Source organism: Schistocerca gregaria, chromosome X, assembly GCF_023897955.1.
Source record: "Schistocerca gregaria isolate iqSchGreg1 chromosome X, iqSchGreg1.2, whole genome shotgun sequence".
In the NCBI taxonomy this organism is placed as follows: domain Eukaryota; kingdom Metazoa; phylum Arthropoda; class Insecta; order Orthoptera; family Acrididae; genus Schistocerca; species Schistocerca gregaria.
The window spans coordinates 655660729-655685798 of record NC_064931.1 but is presented as its reverse complement, the minus strand read 5'-3'; the positions used below and the strand labels follow the sequence as shown (position 1 = coordinate 655685798).

Sequence of the window (25070 nt, the reverse complement as noted above, 5' to 3'; positions counted from 1 at the left end):
GCTCAGATTGCAGAGCACTTGCCCGCGAAAGGCAACGGTCCCGGGTTCGAGTCTCAGTCCGGCACACAGTTTCAATCTTCCAGGAAGTTTCATAAGTCACAGGAGCCTGAATAGCTGTAACAAAACATCTGATTTTGTATGAAAAGCGTGTAAGCCACAGGGCTTGTAGCAGTACAGCGTTCCATGGGCATGTGGACCCACACTGCTAATGCAAGACATCAAATAATCGCATTTTATGAAATAAAATAAGTGTGACTCTGCCATTGGCATCAAATTCCGACACTCACCTTCTGTGCTGAAAAAGCATGCTTAGAAATGCAAGTATAATATGGACAGTGATTGATTCTAATTTTGAGCCCAATCATAGTAAGAATCCTGGAAAGCTGCTACCATCACTGAAAGCATCACGCGATCGTGTAGTAACTGCTAAATGCAACAAGGTATAGACTCAATTAAATAGGAGAGTACTGGAAAGGAAACATAACTGATTTAAAAGATTTTTGAATATAAACTATGTACACTACCGAAAAAATGCAACAATCTCAATCAAGGATGAGGTCACTTAATTGACAGGTGAGGTGATAGGTGGTTCATCTTCGTAGATTCAGACCAAATGAAGCATACATGTTACACTAAGGAGAGTAGAAACAATGGAATCAATACGTTGTGTATCCCGCACTGGCAGCAATGCAGGCATGTATTCTCGCATGCAAACGTTCATAAAGGTGCCAAATAGCATCCTGCAACAGACTGCCCCAATCATATTGCTCCGTTTTTTGTAACTCCGAAATGGTTTTTGCAGGCCCTGGAGAAAGAGTAAGTTACGGCTTCGTGATGTCCCATAAGCGGTCAATTGACGAGATATTTGGTGACCTTGCTGGCCAGGGCAGTTTTTGTACACCATGATGAGCACGCTGAGTAATAAAAAATGGTCCAAATGGCTCTGAGCACTATGGGACTTAACATCTGAGGTCATCAGTCCCCTAGAACTTAGAACTACTTAAACCTAACAAACCTAAGGACATGACACACATCCATGCCCGAGGCAGGATTCGAACCTGCGACCGTAGCGGTTCCAGACTGAAGCGCATAGAACCGCTCGGCCAATTCAGCCGGCGCTGAGTAACAGCAGCGTATTTGGATGATCACTGCGCTGCTCAAAAAGCACATCACCTTCCTGTAGAGGATATGGCAGCAACACGGAGATACCAAACTCTGCATTGTAGCAAGTACTGGTTAAAATATTCAGATGTGTGTAAATTCCTAAGGGACTAAATTTCTGAGGTCATCGGGCTCTAGACTTACACATAACTTAAACTAACTTATGCTAAGAGCAACACACACACCCATGCCCGAGGGAGGACTCGAACCTACGGCGGGAGGGGCCTCACGCTCCGTGACATTAGGCCTGAGACCGCGCGGCCACTCAGCGCGGCAAGCACTGGTTACTTTACCCTGTTGAAACACAGGGTGTGACCGTGAATTGTAACTGATGCCCCCTGAATATCATGAATCCACGGATGGGTCCTACAGTATGTGGTCAGAAGTATCCGGACGCCTGGCTGAAAGTGACTTACAAGTTCGTGACGCCCTCCACCGGTAATGCTGGAATTCAGTATGGTGTTGGCCCACCCTTAGCGTTGATGGCAGCTTCCGTTCTCGGAGGCATACGTTCAATCAGGTGCTGGCAGGTTTATTGAGGAATGGCAGCCTAGTCTTCACTCAGGAGAGACATCGATTTCGGTCGGTGAGGCCTGACACGAAGTTGGCATTCCAAAACATCCCAAAGGTGTTCTAAAGGATTCAGGTCAAGAATCTGTGAAGGCCAGTCCATTACAGGAATGTTATTATCCTGTAACCACTCTGCCACAGGCCGTGCATTATCAACAGGTGCTAGAACGTGTTGAAAGATACAGTCGCCATCCCCGAATTGCTCTTCAACAGTGGGAAGCAAGAAGGTGCTTAAAACATCAATGTAAGCCTGTGCTGTGATAGTGCCATGCAAAACAACAAGGGCTGCAAGCCCCCTCCGTGAAGAACACAACACACCATAACACCACCGCCTCAGAATTTTACTGTTGGCACTACACACTCATGCAGATGACGTTCAACGGGCATTCGCCATACCCACACCCTGCCATCGAATCGCCATATTGTGCACCGTGATTCGTCACTCCACACAATGTTTTTCCACTTTCAATTGTCCAATGTTAACTTGCACCAAGCGAGGCATCTTTCGGAATTTACTGGCGTGATGTGTGACTTATGAGCAGCCGCTAGACCATAAAACCCAAGTTTTCTCACCTCTCGGCTCACTGTAATAGTACCTGCAGTGGACTCTGATGCAGTTTGTAGTTCCTGTGTTATGGTCTGTATAGAGATGTCAGCCTATTACACATTACGACCCTCTTCAACTGTCGGCGGTCTCTGTCAGTCAACAGACGAGGTCGGCCTGCACGCTTTTGTGCTGTACGTGTTCCTTCGCGTTTCCACTTCACCAGCACATCAGAAACAGTGGAGCTTGGGATGTTTAGGCGTATGGAAATCTCGCGTGCAAACCAATGACACAAGTGACACCCAATCACCTGACAACGTTCGAAGTCCGTGAGTTCCGCGGAGAGTGCCGTTCTGCTCTCTCACGGTGTCTAATGACTACTGAGGTCGCTGATATGTAGTACCTGGCAGTAGGTGGCTGTACAATGCACCTAATGTGAAAAACGTATATTTTCGGGGGCGTCAGGATACTTTTTATTACATATTGTATGAGTCGTTGGCGCATGCATTCTGGAATAGGCAGCTCACCAGATTTACGAGTGTCACTAGCATACAGACAGAAACTACTCCCATTACTGAAGACAATAGAGCGCCATTCCTCTATCCAGCAACTCTTTCACCAGAGTCGCCGTCCTTGACGAAGGCGTCGTGTCAGTGGTAGACTGGTCAGGGACAAATGTCATCATAGCACTGCTACAGGCAGACGATTTCCAATGGTCCTTGGTGACTCAGCAGGTACAACATGTGCCCGGATTTCATCTCTGTATGATGTTCGGTCGGTCACTGCTACTCTCAAAAAATGGTTCAAATGGCTCTGAGCAGTATGGGACTTAACTTCTTAGGTCATCAGTCCCCTAGAACTTAGAACTACTTAAACCTAACTAACCTAAGGACATCACACATATCCATGCCCGAGGCAGGATTCGAACCTGCGACCCTAGCGGTCGCGCGGTTCCAGACTGTAGCGCCTAGAACCACATGGTAACTCCGGCCGGCTGCTGCTCTCACAACGCGTCGATCTTCCCGTGCGTCTCTACTAAGCGGACGTCCAGAAACTAGTCTATAGGTGTGGGAATGTTCCGCAGACCACTGTTGAAAGCAGCAACACACCACCGATACATTGTGCCCAACATATGCAACAATCCCACGATTGGTCCATCCAACTTTCCGCAGGCCCACAGTGGGACCACCTTCAACTGGCTGAAGCTGCTCAAGTAGAGTGCGTACTTTATCAATGGAGCATGGTTGTACCCTAGAATAAAGTTTGCAAACGCTGTTCATCTCTAAGCTCAGTACAGTTACTGCCATCAGAGTAAAATCAGAGGGTGCACAGATAGGCCTCCTGAGGGCCATCTGATCGCCGATGACCGTGACAAATGAATTCCTGACACTACATCCTCTCAGTTCAAATGGTTCAAATGGCTCTAAACACTATGGGACTTAACAAACTGGCTCTGAGCACTGTCGTACTTTACACTGGGCTCGCATTCGGGAGGACGACGGTTCAATCCCGCGTCCGGCCATCCTGATTTAGGTTTTCCGTGATTTCCCTAAATCGCTCCAGGTAAATGCTGGGATGGTTCCTTTGAAAGGGCACGGCCGACTTCCTTTCCCGTCCTTCCCTAATCCGATGAGACCGATGACCTTGCTGTCTGGTCTCTTCCCCCAAACAACCCAACCCAACTATCGGACTTACCACCTGAGGTCATGTCCCCTAGACTTAGAACTACGTAAACGTAACTAACCTAAGGCCATCACACACATCCATGCCCTAGGCACGATTAGAACCCGCGACCGTAGAAGCAGCGCGGTTCCGAATTGAAGCGCCTAGAACCGCTCGGCCACAGCGGCCGGCCATTCTCTCAGTATGCACATTATTATCCCTGGTGCCACCGAGCACAGTTCTCGAGGGTGTTGTACATTTTTCCGGCAATGTAATTGTCTGAAAAGTAGTTACCTCACGATATAATGTGCAACATTAGTATCCACAAACATGTGGTACACAACGTTCTTAACACGCGAACAAATGAAAAAATGCACCATCTGTACACAGCGGAAAAAAATTAACAAATCTCGTTGGTAGGGACTGTGGCGAATTTCAGCGCTCTAGCACGCGGATTGATTAATAACAAACAGAGTCTGTATCTTGAATCGAAACCTACTCGCCTCACAAATGCACAAAGACCAAGTATCTACATGGAAAACACGTTCCAAATCGTGAATATTTCAGTGAAATCCTCTACCTTAAACTTCGCGATACGAACCAAGGAAATAATTACACGTGAGCTACACGATATAGGTGATTGATGAACAACCTCATAGTGCTGTGTGAGATGGTACATCCCTAAAATGCCTATGAAAAACTTTAACAACAGATGTGACCGTGCGCGCGCACCATGTGGTAACATAGTCAGCCTAGTCTGCAGGTGGCGTGACAGCCAGGAGAGCGAGGTTTGACAATTGTGGCCCATGGCTAGGCCGTACGAGATTTGAAGCTTGGTTAATAAGTGGCGGTACCTTTGTCGCTCGATGACTGGCGGTGCTCGATGTATAAGAAATCCCGATTGCAGGTCAGCTAGCCTAACGCTCTGAAGACGCAGTTTGGGAAACCCTTACGTTTGAGCTCCCCAGTGAGAGTTACCGCCATGACAGATGTAACTGAATAAGGATAATATGAAATAAGGGAAACTCTAAACCAAAACAGTCACATGGTTTCAAGGACAAAAATTAAACGAGTTCGTGAGTGAAAAAGTGCACACGCTGTGAGATTTACTTTAAAAGCTATTAAATGTTTTAGATATAAAGCGATCTTTAAAAATTAATTACTCATTAACACATTAAGCGTTAAGGACAAACGTAGTATCAATGCATAGGGCTCTGGGCACTGACTGTTTTGCCGGCCGGAGTGGCCGAGCGGTTCTAGGCTCTTCAGTCCGGAACCGCGAGACCGCTATGGTCGCAGGTTCGAATCCTGCCTCGGGCATGGATGTGTGTGATATCCTTAGGTTAGTTAGGTTTAAGTAGTTCTAAGTTCTAGGGGACTGATGACCTCAGAAGTTAAGCCCCATAGTGCTCAGAGCCACTTTGATTAATTTTAGCGGCTTTGCTAAATGTTAACAGAACACGCGGTGCTGGTCGACGTACTTAGGTTCTCGCACCGACAGATATTATTTTAACAGTAAACTATGGTGGATAGTGTAAAAGGATACTTCCTTTGTATTTTTCTCAAATAAATTCAGTTTGTGAAAAGTGAACATTATTTCACCGCAGATTCCTGCCGGCAGTTTTACTAAACTTGTGATTGCATTCACTTAGGGTAACATGAGACATATGCGTTGGTTGTCCCCTGTACAGTGATGAAACGAATATTCTGAAATGTAATCACGCATTGGGAGGCTCTATGAACAGGGTTTTTCTTGCTTTCATTAATTTTTTATTCGTGCTGAAGCACCTGGGGGCTCACGAGTCGAGCTTTAGTGGAACCAACAGTTAATAACTGCACTATTTTTCATTTATTGTTTCATTGGGCAAGCAGCAAGAAGAACAGAATATTTTAAAATAAACATTATTTTTCTCTCAAATATAACCACAAATTACGTCGCATTCGAGATCAAAGGAAACATTTATTTTCCCCCAACTACTACTACCAAAATTATGTCGCAAGTGATTGCAGCATTTATAGAGTTAGCGAAATGTTGACGTTGTTGACTGGAATACACTCTTTGAAATTCTGAAGGTATCAGCGGTAAAGGCTTTTCACACCTTGCACAGAAACCAAACGAAAGTTATAAGTGTCAAGGACCATCAACAGGAAGCAGTGGTTGAGAAGGTAGTGAAACTGGGATACGGCCCATCCCCGGTGCTATTCAGTCTGTATAGTCAAGGGGAAAAAAAAGAATGGAGACGGAGTTAATGCGCAAGAGCCAAGGAGTTGGAAGAGCAACTAAAGGGAATGAACAGTGTCTTGATGGAGGATATAAGATGAACATCAACAAAACAAAAGTAATGGAATATAGTCGAATTAAACCAGTCGATGCTGAGGGAATTAGAGTAGGAAACGAGACACCAAAAGTCGTAGATCAGTTTTGCAATACGGCCAGTAAAATACTCATGACGGCCGAAGTAAAGAGGATATAAAATTTAGACTGGCAATGGGCAGAAAAGCATTTCTGAATAAGAGAAATTGTAAACTTCGAATATGGAATTAAGTGTTAGGAAGTCTTTCCTGGAGGTATTTGGAGGCCTATAATGTATGGAAGTGAAACATGGACGATAAACAGATCAGACAGGAAGAGAATAGCAGCTTTTGCAGCGTGGCGCTGAAGAAGAATGCTGAAGCTTAGATGGGTAGATCATGTATCCAAAGAGGAGGTACTGTATAGAATTGGAGTGAAAAGTAATTTTTGGTGTAACTTGACTAGAAGAAGGGACACATTCTAAGACATCAAGGTATCGCCAGTTTAGTAGCACTGCAGTCATGGACTGTGCAGCTGGTTCCGGCGGAGGTTCGAGTCCTCCCTCGGGCATGGGTGTGTGTGTTTGTTCTTAGGATAATTTAAGTTAAGTAGTGTGTAAGCTTAGGGACTGATGACCTTAGAAGTTAAGTCCCATAAGGTTTCACACACATTTTGAGTTGCATCAAACATGACGACAACAACATTATTTAAATATTTTCAACATTTCACGGCCCTGTCAGCAAGTGTATAAATATTAATTTTAATTTTAATAATCAACAGCCTCAGTTGCACCGTTTATGTAGAATTTACCTAGGTTTCAGTCGGGATAACCCAACCTTCTTCAGAATAACAGTAACTACCGTTTGTCCATATTGGACGTAGTCAAGCTTAAGCTACAAATCCATAAATTATCGTGACACTGTTATTCTGAAGAAGGTTGGGTTATCCCTACTGAAACTTAGGTGAATTCGAGGTAAACGGTGCAACTGAGGCAGTTGATTATTAAAGTTAACAATATTTTTGCTAACCTGCTCATCCAGCACACAACCAAAATGTATCTTACCACACCGTAGGGCCGCCAACAGCCAACCGCTCCATCAGACTGCCAAACAGAACGTCACGCTAAGTACACCAGAACTACTAATGTTTTCAAACCCAGCGACCCAGTTCGCCAAGAGGCGGGCTGCAACCTGATTGGTCCGCTAAAGAGAAACTCGGAAATCTTGCTGAACACCTTATCTGTAAACGGTTCCAAATAAGAGTTGGGAGTAATAGAAAATTACTTGCAGAATTGTATCTTTGTAGTAAATCTGCAAATTAAATAATGAAAGTTGCAAATAAGGCAGCCAACTTTTCAACTTCCTAAACTCAACAAAAATCATCTGCAGAACTATTGTTCCGTGTCCCTGTTCAGGTTCCTAGCCAGAAACCTAGACTCCTTGATCTTATTCCCTCTCCACACTTCCTGTAAGAAAGGTATGTGACAGCACCAGCAGAATCTGGTTTTCTCTGAGCGTGACCACCCGATTGTTAGAGGAGCTAAGTCGTGCCAGGATGAATGGCCTCAGCAGAGGAACAGTACTTCTGAACATCGAAAAGGCATCTGACCGTTTCTGACATGACTAGGGACATGGATACTTCATAGTATCGAGTGCTTTCATCTCGATAACGATACTTTTTTACTTGATAGTGACCAATTCACGCTTTCACTAATATCGGTACTTCAGATCAGGTATCGTACTGAAAGACCCTAACAATGTACTGTGTGCGACAGATATACTTGGCGTCCAATATAAACGTGGCAGACAAAGAACCCCCTATCTAATAGTACACTACTGGCCATTAAAACTGCTACACCAAGAAGAAATGCAGATGATAAACGGGTATTCATTGGACAAATATATTATACTAGAACTGACATGTGATTACATTTTCACACAATTTTGGCGCATAGATTCTAAGAAATCAGTACCCAGAACAATCACCTCTGGTCGAAATAACGGCCTTGATACGCCTGGGCATTGAGTCGAAGACAGCTCGGATGGCGTGTGCAAGGTACAGCTCCCCATGCACCTTCAACACGATACGACAGTTCCTCAAGAGTAGTGACTGACGTATTGTGACGAGCCAGTTGCTCGGTCACCATTGACCATACGTTTTCAGTTGGTGAGAGATCTGGAGAATGTGCTAGCCAGGGCAGCAGTCGAACAAGAGGTGACCGAGACGTGTAACCAATGGCACCCCATACCATCACGCCAGGTGATACGCCAGTATGACGATGACGAATACACGCTTCCAATGTGCATTCACCACGATGTCGCCAAACACGGATGCGACCATCATGATGCTGTAAACAGAACCTAGATTCATCCGAAAAATAACGTTTTGCCATTCGTGGACCCAGGTTCGTCGTTGAGTACACCATCGCAAGCGCTCCTGTCTGTGATGCAGCGTCAAGGGTAACAGCAGCCATGATCTCAGAGCTTATAGTCCATGCTGCTTCAAACGTCGTCGAACTGCTCGTGCAGATCTACATCTACATCCATACTGTGCAAGCCACCTGACGATGTGTGGCGGAGGGTACCCTGAGTGCCTCTATCGGTTCTCCCTTCTATTCCAGTCTCGTATTGTTCGTGGAAAGAAGGATTGTCGGTATGCTTCTGTGTGGGCTCTAATCTCTCTGATTTTATCCTCATGGTCTCTTCGCGAGATATACGTAGGAGGGAGCAATATACTGCTTGACTCCTTGGTGAAGGTATGTTCTCGAAACTTTAACAAAAGCCCGTACCGAGCTACTGAGCGTCTCTCCTGCAGAGTCTTCCACTGGAGTTTATCTATCATCTCCGAAACGCTTTCGGGTTTACTAATGATCCTGTAACGAAGCGCTCTGCTCTCCGTTGGATCTTCTCTATCTCTTCTATCAACCTTACCTGGTACGGATCCCACACTGCTGAGCAGTATTCAAGCAGTGGGCGAACAACCGTACTGTATCCTACTTCCTTTGTTTTCGGATTGCATTTCCTTAGGATTCTTCCAATGAATCTCAGTCTGGCATCTGCTTTACCGACGATAAACTTTATATGATCATTCCATTTTAAATCACTCCTAAGGCGTACTCCCAGAAAATTTATGGAATTAACTGCTTCCAGTTGCTGACTTATTTTGTAGCTAAATGATAAGGGATCTATCTTTCTATGTATTCGCAGCACATTACACTTGTCTACATTGAGATTCAATTGCCATTCCCTGCACCATGCGTCAATTCGCTCCAGATCCTCCTGAATTTCAGTACAATTTTCCATTGTTACAACCTCTCGATATACCACAGTATCATCCGCAAAAAGCTTCAGTGAACTTCCGATGTCATCCACAAGGTCATATATACTGTGAATAGCAACGGTCCTACGACACTCCCCTGCGGCACACCTGAAATCACTCTTACTTCGGAAGACTTCTCTCCATTGAGAATGACATGCTGCGTTCTGTTATCTAGGAACTCCTCAATCCAATCATACAATTGGTCTGATAGTCCGTATGCTCTTACTTTGTTCATTAAACGACTGTGGGGATCGTTGTTGTCTTGCAAACGTCCCCATCTGTTGACTCAGGAATCGAGACGTGGCTGCACTATCCGTTACAGCCATGCGGTTAAGATGCCTGTCATCTCGACTGCTAGTGATACGAGGTCGTTGGGATCCATCACGGCGTTCCGTATTACCCTCCTGAACCCACCGATTCCATATTCTGCTAACAGTTATTGGATCTCGACGAACGCGAGCAGCAACGTCGCGATACGATAAACCGTAATCGCGATAGGCTACAGTCCGACCTTTATCAAAGTTGGAAATGTGATGGTACGCATTTCTCCTCTTTACACGAGGCATCGCAACAACGGTTCACCAGGCAACGCCGGTCAACTGCTGTTTGTGTATGAGAAATCGGTTGGAAACTTTCCTCATGTCAACACGTTGTAGGTGTCGCCATCGGCGCCAACCTTGTGTGAATGCTCTGAAAAGCTAATCATTTGCACATCACAGCATCTTCTTCCTGTCGGTTAAATTTCGCGTCTGTGCCGCGTCATCTTCGTGGTGTAGAAATTTTAATGGCCAGTAGTGTAACTGCGGCTGGAAGACAAATGTTCACTTGGAATTATTTGCGCCACGTCAGACGGAAGCATGACTCTCTTAACTCTCAGACCGCGTGACAGTTCACGAGGTCACTCACCAAGGTAAATTCTGGTGATAGGAATCCTTATCTCCCGTACTTTCCTTAAAATTCCAACTCTAAAGTATTATATTGTCGGTTGCGTTGTCGCCTTTCTCGTTTGTTGTTTACATGTACTGGGGTTTCCTGAACAAAGCGTCCTGAATTACGTATCAATTTTCTTCAGTATCTTACTACATATGCTCGCAGAAATGTGAAAATTTCAACGATCTTTAGTTTAATGAAATTATTATTCGGAGGACGGAGGCAGATGTCAGTCACATACATTAAGGAATAGACGAAAAAGACAACGATTTTGCAGTAGTCAAAAATCAAAAGTGTGTTGAATGGCGGCGAAGAGAAGTGTTGATTCCAGCAGTGAATGTCAATTTTGTATACTTTCATTATGTAACTAGTGCAATTTTTATGTGCAGATTTAAGCACTGGAATTTAATTTCGTGTGAAAGCTGACTTGCTACAGAGATAATTATTCTGAATATAAAATTCAGGTGTGTAACAGTTCATTTATGTGTAGTATTTAAGCAACGTCTCAAAAGTATGTAATTTTGTGCGATAAAAATTAAAATACCGCATTGTTTATTCAGTGCAATAAAATCAACAAAAGTACTTAAACAACACTTAAATGATTATAAAAATAAAAGCTATGTACTTACATTAAAATTTTCAAATGATTTATACCTTAAATCTCAGTTTAAAGACAGTGGTCTCAAAGACCCCACCATTTAGTAAACGTTACAGAAAACTCACCTCGTGAGTGAAGGGGTATAGTCTGTGTTTTTTGCGGTCTTGTGACGTCGGATGATAACCATGGCGGACGGCTAGGGCTATTTGAGCGACGTATGGCGGAAGCATATCTGTCCATGATGTGCGCGCTCTCTCTGATATAGCTGTGTAGTGTCTCTTCTGGTAAACTCAGCATTTTGATTTATTATACTACTATTAATTGCTCAAAATTTTTGGGCGCAAGATTCGATTCCAACATTTAACACTACTCAATGCGCGAACACTAAAAAGACAACAAGAATGAGTAGTGTGCATGCGAGCGTCAGATTGTGTATACAAAAACGTTTTGCTAACCTCAGCAACCTTTCGCATGCAGTTCATACAACTGGAAAGACCTGTTTTTACAATTCGACTGACATTTTTGTTTTTGTATTGTTGTTTAAATCATTTTAAGTGCAAGACTTACTGAATCAGCAGACAGAATAGCGATTCTCCTCTTGAAACAAAGTACGTTATCATAAGATATTAAGATATTGAAAACAAAAGGAGAAGATGGAACTGTCGCCTCTTTCGAACATGCTCTGGCTGATCAAAAACATGGGATGAGCCTTTACTTGGTAACACATGTGATACTGCTAGGGGCCAATCCTTGAGAAACGGGAAGACAAATGTTTCATTCCTCCAGTTGTAAGTAGGTTATCAGTGAGAGTTCAACCCACGATCTGGTTACAACTGGTGTCTCATTACTAGGTCATTGAGAGCTATGCCCAGTGTCACGTTACACAAATGGACGATTTATAATCAAGATCATCCCGCACCTCGCCTTACCTCCCCCCCCCCCTTGGAAACGGATTGGAATTGACATAGATCACCCAGGGGAACGCCACCCCCTCACCTCCAACCCCTCACACCCTCCCCTTCCATCCTTCCCAGACCAATGAGACTGAAAAACCTCCTCCCCAGATCTGTCTTTTATAACTGGAGCAGCTGAGGGGGTGGGGTTCACTTTAAAGCTGCACATCATAGGTAGAGGATCAGGCTGTGTCTATTTGTTAATAACAAATTATATTGAGCCATGTCACTCGAGATCTGTTTATTAGTAACAGTTTAATATTACCTCATTTGAGGCACCAGCACAGACCAAATCATTATTTGCATGTGTGTGACATTCTGCGTAATGGAGGTGGCACAAAACCTTATAAACTGAAAAGACATCTACAATGCAAGAGAGGCTGAAATTCACAGGTGCTGGCATCACCAAATACTAGTCATGTAAACATATGCACTTCAAAATGAGAACTAAGTTTCGGAACGTGTTGTGCTGTCATGTAAACAAATGCACTTGAAAATGCGAATAAAGTTTCGGAACGTGTTGTGCCACGTATGAAACAATAAATAACTGCCGCGCGGGATTAGCCGAGCAGTCTCAGGTGCTGCAGTCATGGGCTCTGCGGCTGATCCCGGCGGAGGTTCGAGTCCTCCCTCGGGCATGGGTGTGTGTATTTGTCCTTAGGATAATTTAGGTTAAGTAGTGTGTAAGCTTAGGGGCTGATGACCTGAGCAGTTAAGTCCCATAAGATTTCACACATTTGAACATTTGAATAAATAACTCCAGAATGAGATTTTCACTCTGCAGCGGAGTGTGCGCTGATATGAAACTTCCTGGCAGATTAAAACTGTGCCGGGCCCAGACTCGAACTCGGTAAGTTTGGAAGGTAGGAGACTAGGAAGGCCCACATCTTGTGGTCGTGCGGTAGCGTTCTCGCTTCCCACGCCCGGGTTCCCGGGTTCGATTCCTGGCGGGGTCTGGGATTTTCTCTGCCTCGTGATGGCTGGGTGTTGTGTGATGTCCTTAGGTTAGTTAGGTTTAATTAGTTCTAAGTTCTAGTGGACTGATGACCATAGATCTTAAGTCCCATAGTGCTCAGAGCCATTTGAACTTTTTTTTAGTAGACGAGGTACTGGCAGAAGTAAAGCTGTGAGGACGGGGCGTGAGTCGTCCTTGGGTAGCTCAGTTGGTGCCGGCACGGTAGCTTAGCGTGTTCGGTCAGAGGACTAGCTGCTCTCTATAATTAAAAAAAACTGAGTTAATGGACCAACAACGAACTGAAACGGGTGTCTTCTTTCGACGTCCGCCCAGACCAGATACAACGAACGAAAACGAACAAAATGAGATAAAATTTTAAAAAAAGTTGGTAGAGCAGTTGCCCGCGAAAGGCAAAGGTCCGAGTTCGAGTCTCGGTCCGGCATACAGTTTTAATCTGCCAGGAAGTTTGAATAAATAACTGTTGCAGTCTTCCATTATTTACATAATGAATGACACAATTGCAGGTTTTCCTAAAACATCGATTATGAAGACGAAATTAAGAAATTAAGATGTTTGAGTAGTCTCACTCTTCCCCACTTCCACGCATTTTCAGCCATTTTCGTATGTTTCCATATTTTCCAGAATTTTATTTATTTTTTCACATTTTATCGTATTTTATCAAATTAAAAGAGTTTCATTCCATTGTTCCCGATAATGTATCGAAGTCATGATTTGCTTTTCCAATCAGAATGCAGCATATGTCTGAATTATTTACCATTGCTATTGAAGCACCTCCTCCCCATCTTCAATTTTTACAACAGGAACACTTGAGGGGGTAGAAGTCACTCGGTAACTGGGTAACATAGGGAGAGGATCAGGCTGTGTATATTTGTTAATGAGAAATTGTGTTACGCCATCTCACTTGAGTTCTGTTTGCTAATAACAATTTAATATTACGTGATCTTCGTCATTTGAGGCACCTACAGAGGCCGCACACTGACAGATATATAAGTATTCTCATTCTTTCATATTTCCCACAATTTTGTTTCATGCATTTTTCGTATTTTTCATGGTTTCCCATATTTTCCACAATATTCAGTATCTACCCACATTTTTCATATCTTAACAAAGTATTACGTATTTTATCGAATTACGTGAGCTCCTCCTGACTGGTATCGACGTCACGTCAACAACGTGTCGACGTCATGATGCTCCCAGTGAATCACAATACAGAATGTGCTCGAATTATTTGTCACTGCTAATCCACCACTTCATTACTAGTGTGTGTGAAATCATAGTGTATGAGTTGCAAGCGAACACATCGGTGCAAATAATGGTGTCACAGCAAATTCTATAAACACTGTAGTTTCACCAAATTCCAAACAAATGTACGGTATGTACAGGAAATCCCCGACCACGATAGATAAACCGCTGCCAAGCCACTACCACATTACTAGACGGTGTGGCGCCATATCAATATTCTGGTGGTTCCAACCAAGCCAATACTACGTTATTAGACTGTGTGGCGCCATATCAGTATTATGATGGTTCCAACCAAAGTATTCTACGTGTATAAGAATTAGCACAGCGCTACACTATACGCATCTAGAGAGCGTGGCACTGTTTTCTAAATTTGATTCTTATGAGTTATTAGATGTTTTGCAAAATGTTAGTCGATCCATGCATGTAGGTGAACTGTGTGCATCCACCATTCTGGTGTGATGCTACCCTGGTGGGAAGATCTAGCAGAAATACCGCAGTTCGATATATAAACTCTTGCAAAGCCATCCATGTGGTACTGGTGTGCGTGAAAATGAGCTTATTTTTATATTTGTGGAAATAATGTTCTCACAGCAAAATTCTGATGCTTCCAACCAAAGATAATGTGTGCAGTAGAGACAGAAAAGTGCTACAACAAATACGCACCTAGAAGATACCTCAAACAATTCCCCCCCCCCCCCCCCCCCCCAAGTAGCCAGCAGCTAAGAGCAGCTTTCGAACTCAGACATGTGGAGTACAGCCGCGAACACTACTCCAGCCCTGCAATGGCTAAGAAAATTATAGGTGCAGTCATCTTCGACCTGGTGGCTGACATAAAAAGGCACTGTAACAAAATCTGTCATTCAGGGAGGGGACATCCCGCCACAGCAAATCAGTCGTAACTCGCATAGGTTTCAATGTTCACCAGCGGAATGCTGTGGACGACTTTGCAAATAAACTTTTCTGACAGTTTAAGCGTCAAACACTCCCCTCCCCCTTTCTCTCTGTACCAATAAGAAACAAGCTTTCCATCCTTCCCCAACCATCATGCTTTTAAGATTAGTGATTACGGGTGGGCAACCCCATTTCAGCCACACAGCACTTTCAGGTGGAATGAAAACACGTAAATATAATGATGATACTTAAACAAAATGACCCTGCATTATTATTAGTGTATGTGACATTACAATAAGTCTCATATATTAAGTAGACGAAAATCCGAGTACGGCAATCGCTGTTAACATTATTTCGACTGACCCACGGAACTTCAAAGACACTCGCTGGACAGCTAGCACACTGCACTATTTTAAAAAAAAGTGGAAAGCCAACGTATCAGCACTAGCCTGCCATTTGCCACAACACAATATTTATACAAATCAACCCTGAAATATTATTTGTTTGTGGTGATGCTAAGAGATTCATAATCCTGCGAGTACACTGGCTGTGGAAGAGGTCTAGTAGGACTCTAAGACAGAATGAAAGAAAAAGTAACTCTCACAATACGAGTGTGTGACGTCACTATAAGATTCGTTAATAGATACAGAGCATATGTCCTCGTCGGTCCCGGGCACTAATCCGCCCGGCAGATTTGTGTCGAGGTCCGGTGAGGCGGCCAGTCTGTGGATAGCTTTTAGGCGGTTTCCCATCTGCCTCGGCAAATGCGGGCTGGTTCCCCTTATTCAGCCTCAGCTACACTATGTCGGCGATTGGTGCGGAAACAAGTTCTCCACGTACGCGTACACCATCATTACTCTACCGTGCAAACATAGGGATTACACTCGTCTGGTGTGAGACGTTCCCTGGGGGGTCCACCGGGGGCCGAGCCGCACAATAACCCTGGGTTCGGTGTGGGGCGGCGGAGGGGTGAAGTGGACTGCGGTAGTCGTCGTGGGGTTGCGGACCATTGCGGCTGCGTCGTTTCTAGGTCCCCGGTTAACATAACATAACATATGTCCTCGTGCCCACCACACAAATGATATTGAACAATGATTGCTGTGCAGCAAAAATAAAATGGCTCTGAGCACTAGGGGACTTAACATCTGCGGTCATCAGTCCCCTAGAACTTAGAACTACTTAAACCTAACTAACCTAAGGACATCACACAAATCTTGCCCGAGGCAGGATTCGAACCTGCGACCGTAGCGGTCACGCGGTTTCAGACTGAAACTCCTAGAACCGCACGGCCACACCGGCCGGCAGGAAAAATAAATTATTCCTTTCTACACAGTCATAGACTCACAGATGTCATGTCAGCTGTCTCGCTATATGGTAAAGTGCGACACTAGAGAGAGGTGCAGAGGTTGTTCACCATCTGTCGATAAGCCGATTCCCCAAAGATGAACAAGTGATCTGCAACCATCTACGAGATTCAGTTTACAAACAACACAGATGCAGTGACTGGTAATGGTCGATTCCTTTCCCCGTCACCATGAATCTCCATCACACCATCCAGAGGCTGCTCTGCGACCAGTAAACGAACAGTACGTGAGTGCTAGCCATGCACGAGTGACGACGTCTCTAATCGCAGGAACTTTTGATAAGGCGGACAATGTGTGTCACTTGTCGAAGATACGAAGCATCCAGGCGTCACTGTATCAATACAAATACTCTAGAACAAATTTATTATAAAGTATCTCTCTAAGTACTGAGAATAATTACAGTGATGACGTATCGTAAACGGTAGTGGAGGTTACATGCACAGTGAGAAATTACTAAAAAATGGTTCACATGGCTCTGAGCACTATGGGACTCAACATCTGTGGTCATCAGTCCCCTAGAACTTAGAACTACTTAAACCTAACTAACCTAAGGACATCACGCATATCCATGCCCGAGGCAGGATTCGAACCTGCGACAGTAGCTGTCACGCGGTTCCAGACTAAAGCGCCTAGAACCGCACGACCACACCGGCCGGCCCGAGAAATTACTAAGTCGATTGCACTAAGAAAAACCGTTCTGAGACAAATATGCAGTGATCTGGGCGATATTTACCATCGTGATGGCACCATTAAATATTTGTTTTGATTAATATTCAGCGGTAAATTACGATCGATGTATTACAAGATAGGTCCACACATTGCTTCCTTCGAAGAAGAAAAACGATTAAAAGAAAAGAGTCATGATAGATTCATGTGTTATAGGCTTACTGCCCTCACATCAAAGCAGTGAATCTCTTGTTGCTTGCGGATATGCTGTAACACACCCCTTACTAACAAGCAGAGGCCACGAAGTTGCGATCACAGATTTTCTTCAAACTTTGTAGACCTTTAGTAGGCCATTAAAACAACATAATGTGCAAGAAGTAAGGTGCACTACTCTGGCAATTCCGAGAAAATAGCAAAAGAGGTTTTACGCGTCTGTTATGTGGTTTATGTCCTTGTGTGTAGGTGCCGGTCTTTAGAGTTCATTTTGGTCAAGTGATTAGCTTACGAGCATCTTAAGACGAACGTGTATGAGGCGACTGTTCGACTCCGGCTCGAACTGCATTACTAATCTTATTTTTCATCACTGCTCATATTATTTAATTTTATATGACGTTTGAGAGTTAATATAATGAAAAAACCACGTGTATTTGCATGAAGTTTCAGTTTATGTTTCCCATGACTGTATGACAAATAACATATTGCAAAATGTGGTGTCGAGTGCACATCCGAAGAGTAACTGTACATTATTCTTACGATCTGGCACACTGTGACTTACTATATTACTGATTGTGAATAATGTCATTCGTTTCATTATTAATCGAAGTTTGACCTGCGTTTTCCAAGCCTGTCCCTCGTCCTTGAATATTCAATTACAAATAGTAAGTTGTCGAATAACATATGAAATTCACTATAACTTCATGAAATGCACGTAGTTTTTTTTCATTATATTACCTCTCAAATGTCATATAAAGTATGTAATGTGATTAGTGATGAAAAAAATATTGATTAAAAGTACGTGTTAGTGGGATTCGAACTTTCGCCTAGTCCATGACACCTCTTGCGAAGTGCGAAAGCTAACCTCATGACCACAGTGACTTTTCGTAGTAGGCCCCTTAGCACACATAGATAATTTACACAATAGACGCGTAAAACTTCCCTTGCTATTTTCTCGGAATTGACGGAGTAACGCACTTTACTACATTCACATCATGTTGTTTTAATGGTCTACTAAAGATGTACAAAGTCTGAAGCAAATCTGTGATCCCAACGTCGTGGGGTCATCTTGTAAGTAGAAGACTTCTCCTAAAATGCTGAACGTAGCGCTGAACTTATTAGCGATAGGTTTAATCAATACGCTACTATTTCGTGCATTCAAATTGGACATCGTATATTCTCGTAAGATAAAGGAAATTAGGACTCGTTCAGGTTAATGTTTCCACTCTAGATCCACTTTTGTAAGTGGCACAGTGTACCAAACGGATTATATGGGTATTATAAAAAAAATTTCGGAAGTAATGTTGCGATAGCGTGATTCTTTTATAAGCAACCTGGAGTACGGACAGACATTATCAAACACTATGAATCTGTGCTCAAGCGAATGTCTAATATTTGTTCTAAAATATATGTATGTAAGTCAGAGAATAACAGGCTTTCATAAAAGATCTACAACGGAGTTCTCGCTCTAATTATAGCCCACATCTATTAATTTAACCTGGTAAGTGTCTCAGACTGATGAGTAAATCCTGTATTTTTTCGTAAGAAAACATAAAAATCCTAAATGCATTATGCATGTGATAAATAATTATAGATCGGTGGGTAATCGTAGGTATTTATTTACAACACCATACTGACAAACTTACTGACAATATTTACTTAATTAGTTCATAGTCAGTATAACTTACTCATACTGTCACTTTAGGCATTCAAATAATTTTAATACTAATTGTCATATTAAAATTGTTATTTCTTATGCAATTATGATATAGAAAAAGGTTCTGTATATGTGAAACCTCGCCTCGATGCAAGAGAAGACATGGTGACCCTAACCAGATCAGGTTAAATCGATGTGTGGTGGAACCTAAACACATCTGGGTAGTTATGCAGAGAATTGGAAGACGGTATGCTGCTTGATGTTTTATTTTAGTATATGAGATTATTCCGGCTTTATTCACTTCACCAGTAAATGACCTGGAGCTGTAGATGGACAATGTCAACTTTGAGGAAACCATTATTTCTGTCTGCAATTGTTGGTTGTAATGTCTTCAGCAACATTTTAAAGTTCTTCGATAATCTGCTGTTGCACGTATATTATAATACATATTTTACTACGTGAAAGTTTTAGAAATTCAAGTAAACAGCTGGCTGTCAAACTTGTCAGGTAGTAAAACACGTGCAACAGCAGATAATCGAACAACTTTAAAAAGATGCTGAAAATAGTGTTACAACCAGCAACTGCCAACAGCAATAACGGTTTACTCAAAGTCGACGTATGTCCATCTACAACTTCAGGACCTGTACTGATGAGGGCAACAGAGCAGAAATATACTAAAATAAAATATCGAGCAACATACTGTTATCGAATTCTCTGGATAATGTCCTAGTATGACATAATACATGCTGCACGTCGCACAATAAATATCTAAGAAGGCTATATTTCTGCCAGCCATAACTGTGAGTGCATAATAAAGCATTTTTACCAGTCTTAGTTCTATAGGAAGTAACGGTGTAGATGAACTGATTTCAGTAATCTGGCACAGCAACTCTGAATTCCACCACCGAATAGTCTACGAGGGCGTGCTGAAAAGTAATGCCTCAGAATTTTTTGTCTCATAACTTTTAAAGCATTTTAAATAAAACAGGCTTTATTAACAACCTACATCTTTTTTATGTCTACATATTTATTTCTCAACATAGTCACCCTGTCGACGAAATATCTCTCCCAATGGAGTCCAGTTTGTTGATACCGTCACTGTATGATGTTTGACTTTTTTGATGGGGCAACAACCTCACCTCTGTTTACACCACTCCATCACTATCGAAGTGAAGTCGCCGAAGGTGACATTTAAGGTCTGGAAGCAGATGAAGCTCATTCACACACATCGAAGTTAGCACCATCATTTCCTTCATTACGAGTATGAACAACCTAACGTTGCACATAACTGATGTCTACACAATCATCACTGTACCTAACCTCTATGGATTTCAATTTGGGGCTCACACACTGCGATGTTAGACGCTAGAGTGCTAGACGCTACAAGTCGGAGCCCTCTAGCGGCAGGGGGTTACAAACTGCGTTAACGAAGCAGGGAAGTCGACCGAGTAATATGCGTGACATGTAATACCTCAATCGATATTGAGACCAGAATAATAAAACTCGGGGGCACCAACTATGCTCGACAGTTTTTAGAAAGCTACTGGCTGACTGTCATAGATGCATTTTCAAAATTTTCAAATGTGATACTCATGTCATCCATAACTTGAATGTATACAATCCAAGATTTGTCAAGAAATTTCTCAGTTGAACGCTTACTGAAATCAATAGTAACGAACAATAACACTCAATTTTCATCAAAGTAATTCAAACTTTTCAGAGAATGAAATGGCATATCACATTTCAAAGCCGCACCATTTCACCTGGAATCCAACAGCCAACAGCCTCAACGGATAATTTGTAAGGAAATTCAAGTCTCATATGACAAAGCTTGCTCAGCAGAACAATAAGGGTAACGCACTGTTAGTTTTTCTTCCATAGTATAGAGCCACTGCACATGATGGTCCGCCACCCGGTAGCTGAGTGGTCAGCGCGAAAGAATGTGAATCCTAAGGACCAGGGTTCGATTCCCGGCTGGGTCGGAGATTTTCTCCGCTCAGGGACTGGGTGTTGTGTTGTCCTAATCATCATCATTTCATTCCCATCGACGCACAAGTCGCCGAAGTGGCGTCAAATCGAAAGACTTGCACCAGGCGAACGGTCTACCCGATGGGAGGCCCTAATCACACGACATTTCATTTCACTGCACATGATACGAAATCTCCATGAGGATATATTAAGTGGACGACCGCACTGTACACTAATGTCTGTTCTAAAGCTACTGATACATCCACAGATCAGGGGTAGACAGTAGTCGAGACCAAAGTTTTTCAGACTCAGTGATCACGTTGTGCATCTATAGACATAACTCCTAGGCTGTTTTCTTCTTCAGGCTCACACAATAAGGCCAGCTGTCTTGAGGACCTACAGTGGCAGCCAGCAGTCGCCTCCAACTTCGCTACAAGCAGTGGGGCCCAGCTGCAGCCAACCGTCGACGACCAGATGGAGGGGACGCCGTGCCTCACTCCACAAACAAAAATGTGGACAAAAACCGCCCCATTCACTGAGCTTTTGGGTACCGTTTTCCTCGGGTGCCACAGGCAAAGCGAGGACTAGCAACACGTGTGTAAAAATATGCACATTAGCAAACACTGAAGCACGAAGCTAATGAAGTATCATGAGTTGCCTCCTTCCTCTACCGCCTCCCATGGAAGTGATGCTGCGTGCGCCAATAGAGACGATACACAGCCTTACACGTAGAGGTGCCACATTATAACGCCAGCCTCCAGTGTGGCGCTACATAGCTGTGGTCATACGCCATGGAGGGACTATATTATTCTTCCACCACACGTCATAATTATGAACTCACGCCGTATAGGGCGCACTAAACACGGACGATATCATTCTTCCACCTGACGTCACACAAATAGTCCACAAATCAAGCTGCAGGAGCAAATCGCTGATATACAGGACGTCCCAGAAATATTGCGACAAACTTCGAAGGGTTGTAGAGGGTGACTTGCGGAAGAAATAGATGATAGGAAACCGTGCCTGGAAACGTCATCCAATGATGCTACAGAGCGTCGAAGTTACAGGCACCAGCACCTGCCACTAGGGCACGTCTTCAGAATGCAAATGTGACTTTGTTCACAGAAGGTACGTGGGTGGAACGTCTCGCAATGTTGTTTGTTATTCAGTGATCATGACTGATTGCCAGTGTAAAAGATGGAGGAAGATGTTGCGTAGAAAGGCCTTGTCTTCTACGAGTGTGATGCTATGTTGCCATGGTGAATAACGGTTTCAGATACAGGTTTCCATTTGCAGTTTATTTTTCTCCTACAACCCTCTAAAATCTCCAATATTTTTCAGTATGCAGAAGAAAAATACACTGGACACGGAAACCTGTGTCCATCATCCACGAAGGCAACAGAGGAGATACTGCCTGTCTATGCAGCAGCTAGCTCCATCCACTCCACTGGCGATCGTGGTAACCAGTCGCCATCACTGAATAACAAACAACATTGCAATATTTTCTGCCTCTGGTCCGTCAGAATACGAACTCATGTTTGCCGCCGAAGGGGTGGCCTACTTACAGGCGCTGGCGTCTATAGCTACGACTTTCTGTAGCGTTGTTGGATGACGTTTCCGGACATGGGTTCCTATTCTCGATTTATTCCTCAAGATACCCTTATAACCCATCGAAGTTAGTAACAACATTTCTGGGACACCCTGTATAGCAGATGAACAGTACGAGTGCCAGCACCAGTGTCGCAGCAACTGCCGAGTGTCACAGCGTGCGAGAATCAGCGGAACAGTACATTTCTACTGTCGCTGCCAGCAGAAACAGGCTGGGCATTCTACTAGTTTACTGAGACATTGTCCTCTGGATCAGTAATAGGCCAGTGTTTGCAACTTTAACAACAATGCCACCCATCATCACATCCAAACTATGTATAAACTTCATTAATAAATTATCATCTTATCTTAGTCCATGTTGCCAACATTATTATCTTTACCTTGTAAGGAGACTCATTACGTGTGTGCTTTGGAAGCCACCTCAATAACAACTACTTTCTGTGACAGGCGATTCTCTTCCTGTCACCTTTATGTTGGACACTAAGTGTTTGGTGTACACAACACTCTGCTTTATCCCTTTATCCCCACCCCCCTGTGCGTGTTTGTGTTGTACGTAGCGTAAGTTAGATTAAGTAGTGTGTTAGCGTTGGGACTGATGACCTAAGCAGTTTGGTCCCATAAGATCTTAACACAAGCAACACATGCCAAATCACAAGCGAGAGGTGTTCCTTCAGCCATGTCTTGCTGACTGCTGTAACATTATGTGTACATAGGCGAGCGATATGGCCACCTGGAGGTAGTATCAGGGAAGGTGGAATTATTGTAGGGCTGAACGCTAGCGAGCCTGGGGCTCAGGTTACGCCGAGTAAGGTGTGACTAGGTGACCTGTATGGGCGTGTCCAGTTGCAAAGCCGAGCAGAGTAGCTGGAAACGTGTAATCATAAAGCTGGGAATTTGGACGGCTGTTGCTCGCATAGCCTTTTGTGCAGGAGATGCACCAAAAATGGTGGAGTGTCAGACAAGTTGAAAGATGGCCTCTTACAACTCTTTGAGAACGTGTGACAATTTACAGTCAAAGTATTAAAGCAAATCTGAATACATTTGCGATATCAGAAAACTGAAGCGCATCCAATGACACAAAAATTACTATGAAAACATTTAATAGTAATAAACATTTTCACAGTGAACCTCTGAATGGTTTCATGTGATTTCAACAAACGATATCTCAGATAATAACATTGCTCGATAGCTATCACGCCAAAAAGCCACTCATTTGTATCTATTTTATTTATTGACTTTTATATCATTTTTATTACGCACATGTTTGTCAGAACATTGTTTTCGCCACAGTTACACAACATATGAATGCAGCATGAATACCACATATCTTCACATACTTGTATAGTTACTTAATGAACAGTTTACTATTTGCCAGTAACTTTATTTAAATGTTAATTCCAAATGCTATTAAAAACTGTGTTAATTTAAAAGTGGTCAGTCAAATGTGTCAGTGGACACCACAACGAAAAAGAGAATCAAAAGACCCTTCTGTCACGAAGGCATAAATAACTGTTTAAATAATATTTGACTACAATTAGTTGTCATTTAATTTGAGAGCATTTGCATAAGAATACCAGCTTGTTTATTTATGAACAAACCTTTATTTGTAATCATTGTGAATCATCTGAGTGTGAACGAATATTTATAACGTTTCTTTATTTAAATATTGTGTAATATACTAGTTTAGTCCGGGAAGTGATCAAGTTGAGTCAAATAATGTCTCTAGAACTTAAGGACGATGCATTTTTGCAGGGGACGTCTTTCAGGCAATGGAAAAGCAGACAGTTGCGGAACACTATGGGAGGCAAGTGGAGACTCGGACTTTTCGAAAGAAGACCTCAAGGGAGAGGTTCTGGACATTTGGATGTACGTTCTGGAAGAAGGCAGACCTACTTGTGGTATCGGGTGATATCTGACAGAGTGGGTGACAGATTCTGGGTGGTGAACAGCTGCTATGAGACTTTACTTTTGAGGACACTTTAGGCGGAGATATTGTAGAACACAGACCTGTCCGAGGTAACGTGTGATATTAGGTCACGTCGATGACACACTCTGGGCGGTGAACGGCTGCTACACACTCTATCTTTTGAAGGGACTTTGTATTTCCAGAGGTCTGAATGTACTTCAGTGTACAACTCTTAATTTTTTCCGTTTGTATTGTGTCTGTACACGAGATTTCCACACTCCTAAACATCCCTAGGTCCACTGTTTCCGATGAGATAGTGAAGTGTAAACGTGAAGGGACACGTACAGCCCAAAAGCGTACAGACCGACCACGTCTGTTGACTGACAGAGATGGTGGTGGTGGTTAGTGTTTAACGTCCCGTTAGAGAAGGAGCGCAAGCTCTGGTTAGGGAAGGATTAGGAAGGAAATCGGCCGTGCCCTTTCAAAGGAACCATCCCGGCATTTGCCTGAAACGATTTAGGGAAATCACGGAAAACCCAAATCAGGATGG

At 43.3% G+C, this 25070-nt stretch overlaps 1 long non-coding RNA gene across 1 annotated transcript in view; it reads left to right on the top strand.

The window, feature by feature from the left end:
• LOC126298619 (uncharacterized) overlaps window positions 1-24770 on the top strand; it is a 28935-nt gene extending 4165 nt beyond the window's left edge. Inside the window, exons 2-3 of the long non-coding RNA XR_007552630.1 lie at window positions 21371-21600; window positions 24367-24770. This is a non-coding gene — a long non-coding RNA (uncharacterized LOC126298619). The remainder of the gene's footprint in view (window positions 1-21370; window positions 21601-24366) is intronic.
• The last annotated feature ends 300 nt before the right edge of the window (window positions 24771-25070 follow it).